Genomic DNA, 4,091 nt, shown 5'->3' with positions numbered 1-4,091 from the left:
AAAGGGACTAAAACTTGTTAGATGCAAATGGGTTTACAAAACAAAGTTTGGACCAGATGGAAAGGTTGATAAACATAAAGCTCGTCTTGTTGCTAAGGTTTTTTCACAAGTTGAAGGCGTTCACTATACTGAAACGTTCTCCCCTATTGCCAAACTGAACTATATCCACCTTGTTCTTTCCCTTGCTGCCTCTTTCCCTTCTTGCATGGGGACTCGCATGAAGAAATCTATATGGAACAAACTCTTGGCTTTATACAAACATACTCCAGCCTTGTATGTTGGCTTAAGAAATCCCTTTATGGTCTCAAGCAAGCCCCTCAGACTTGGTATGCCAAAATGGATAGATTTCTTTTAGATACTGGCTTTTCTAGGTGTCATTCTAACAATACTGTCTACACCAAGAAAGTGGGTAAGTCTTGTATCATTCTTGTTCTTTATGTTGATGATCTTATCCTTATTGGTAGTGATCCCAAACTTATAAACCATGTGAAGTCCAGCCTTAAAAAGCAGTTTTAAATGACAAACTTAGGACACTTGCATTATTTTCTTGGCCTTCAAGTCTTGCAATCCAAAGAAGGTATTTTCCTTTCCCAGTCCAAGTATGCATGTGATATTCTACGCCACTTTCACACGGAGGATTGTAAGTCAGCCCCTTCTCCCTTTCAATATGGAGCCAAAATTTCAGTCACTTGTACTTCCCCTGAAGTTGATGCTACCTTATACCGTCAACTTGTTGGAAAAAAATTGTATCTGACCCATACCCATCCTGACCTTTCCTTTGTTGTTGGCCTTGTTGCTTGGTTTATGCAAAAACCACATGAAATTCATTGGAAAGCAGCTAAAAGAATACTTTGTTATGTTCGAGGTACAGTTCAGTTTGGGATTCATTATAGTGCAGAAGCATCTCCTCTATTGGTTGGTTTCACTTATTCTGATTGGGCTAGTGACCCTGATGATCGGGAGTCTACTACTGTCTTCACTCTTGGTTTTGGACCTATTACATGGACTGATAAGAAACAAAGTTCCATTTCTCTTTATTTAGCAAAAGCAGAGTATTGTGGCATCGTTGAAGCTAGTAAGGAAGCCATGTGGCTTCGTCAGATCTTGTCAGAGTTTGGCTTTCAGCAGCAACATCCAACTACACTTTGGTGTGATAATCAAAGAGTCATTCAACTATGCAATGATCCAGTCCAACATTAGCACAACAAACACATTGAACTACACATGCAATTCATCAGAAATCTCATTCATGACCATGTCACTTGAAGTGCACTATTTTTCAACCGATGATCAAGTTGCAGACATCTTTACAAAGGCTCTCACAGAGGTGAAGTTTACTAAAATTCTATTTATGGTTGGAGTCCAGGAAGTTTCCACTAAGGGGGGATAGGCTCTAATGCCTCCTTCATTCTACTATTGTGTCATATTTGTACATCCTTCAATCCTATCCTAAGTTTTTCTTAAGGGGGGATGTTAGGATATTCTGACACATAGGAAATAATTAAGTACAACTTGGTCTAGTGAATAGTTAGGTAAAGTGTGTTTCTTTAGTATGTACTTTTTGTAACTTACAATATGATGGTCACGATATGTTTTATACATGAAGTGATCCAACGGTTCATTCTCTCCTCGGTATTACCAACACTTGATCTATGGAATAACACCTGATTGGTCCATGTTCTCTATTTAAAGAGCATGGAGGGTCATTTGTTAGGTAACCATTCATGAGAGAAGCTTATGTAAATTTTCTTTCTTTTACATTAATTAATTTCCTGAAGTGGCCGTGTTGACTCAAGCCATGGATTGTTTCGTTCTTTGAGGGTTTTAACCACGTCAAGAATATTGGTGTACTAATCTGTGATATGTTTTTGAGTAGTGTCCTTTAGTGTTCTATCTAAGGAACTTACCCTGTAAATTCCTACACTTTTTGTATGGAGAGAACCTTGTAACAAAACTTGTAGTCTAAGACATACCCTAAGTTGTTCTTTAACAAACCTTGTAGGATATCAGTTCTTAAAGAGCTTCCTTTGAAACAGAACTTATTTCATGTCTCAAGTCTTTCCTTTGAAGTATCCTCCATAACCTTTGTGTATTCTGCAAGCTTTCCTAACCAAGGAAATATAAAGAAAATGTTATTAATATATAATACAAACAAATATCGATGTGAGGAGGAAACCAAACATGAAAAATAAAACAAAGAACAATATACTTATCTTTATGTAAAATGGTGAAGGTCCCCTCTTAATCCAATCCTTTTGAGGGATACCTACAACATTTAAAATAAAAATCAAGAATTCCTAACAAGACATATTATATCTATGAGCTCTAGAAATCAAAACATAAAAGAAAATATTGCAAAACTTAAAGTAGAAGGATATTCAAGGGATAGTATCCCTAAGATACTTTAGCAAATAAATCTTTGACTTCAGATTCTTCATTCTTGTTTTTCTTAGTTGGAGCTTCATCAACAATATTTTAATGTTCTCTTTCTCTCTTCTTATTCCTTTGAATTTCAGGACATTAAATTTTGTAGTGTCCCATCTTATGACAATTATAACATTCAACCTTTGATTTATCAACCTTCTTCTTTGTTCCTTTGAACTTCGTGTATACTCCCTTCTTCTTGTGATGAGCAAAGTAGGCATTTGAAGTGTTGTTTTATTTATCCTCCTTTTTGTCACTTACTAATGAGATGTGGGCTTCTTCTTGACTACAAGAATTCTACATTTGTTCAAACTTGTTGGTGTGTCTTTCCAACTTCTAATTCCTGATGAAAAAGAGCTCCATGATTTGCATAGACCTAGTAGTGCAGCAATCAGGAGTTCTTTCTTTGCTACAACTTCATCAATAGCTTGAAATTCATCTCTTATTTTAGATATCCTTACAAAATATGATGATACAGTCTCATCTTTCATTATATTTATTGTTATTAGTTCTTTCTTGAAACTGGCTATTTGACCAATTTTCTTAATGGTAAATGATCAGGTGCTCAAAATTTAGCTCAAATTCAAAATTAAAAGTTATCATATTCTTATGGAACCTAAATGGCCACGTAATTCTCATCATCCTAAATCCAGTGCAACTCATTTCGTGCGAAACGAACACCGTATGCTCCCAGAATCATGTTCTGTTCATTTTCCCAAATAGGCAATTTTTTGCAAAATGTGACAGCCTAGTCAGCAGTCCATACTGCTAACGTGGCGCTAACTGTGCAGATCTATGTGGTAGGTTGATTGGTCAAAAGGCTCCTCCAATGAATGGTACGCTGACATGTGGTAGGTACCTAGGTTCAGAGATGGCAGAATTTGATTGGTCGATTAGTGGCCAACCACAGACTATCGCGTGCCCCAACAAGAGGCCACCATGTGGCATTCTGGGGGCCACAAAAATTTTAGGTCAAGGTCCGAGTAGCAGCGGTGGGGGTCGAACCCACGACCACCAAGCAACGAGACAAGCCACATAACAACACGCCATCCGATGAGTCTTAACATTTATTGGTTTCAACTTATATTTAAATATAATGTGCACACCGTTTTGGGGAAAGGGCCAGCCCTTGGGCAAGCACCACCAACGTGACCACCACCAGAGGGGGAGCAGAGGACTGGCCGGTGAGGGGGGCAGTGCTGGCCTTAGCCCCAGGCATGTGGCCCCCATGTGCTCATAATTTTCGCATATAAGGCATTAGAGGCTAATTAAAGCATCTGACAATTTCACCCGAAAATCGGCAAAATTGCCACTCTGTTAGCACAATTTGGGGTGAATTTGTACGATGGTGCCAGATTTTGGGGAATTTGTGGTGCGATTAGCAGAAATACTTGGGGAAGCCATAACTTCTTCAGTTTTTGACCAAATCAGGAACAAAAATAGGCTACATAGGCATTTTTGGGCATTCTGGAGCTATTGGAACGGGTTTCAAAGATATCTGAGCATTGTAAACTGATGTATTCACGCTTTTGAGAATAATAGAGAGAGTCAAGCCATTGGAAGCTGGAACAAGGAGACGTAGCCCAGGCGGGGTGAACTCCTTCATCATGTGTTGTTTTGATACTATTTTGGTGATGTTCATGTATGTTATATGTTGTTTTTCAGTC

Source organism: Pinus tabuliformis, chromosome 6 (assembly GCF_031772625.1).
Source record: "Pinus tabuliformis cultivar Carrire ecotype Pingquan chromosome 6, CPIR1, whole genome shotgun sequence".
Taxonomy (NCBI): Eukaryota; Viridiplantae; Streptophyta; class Pinopsida; order Pinales; family Pinaceae; genus Pinus; species Pinus tabuliformis.
Note: the sequence above shows the minus strand (reverse complement) of the source record.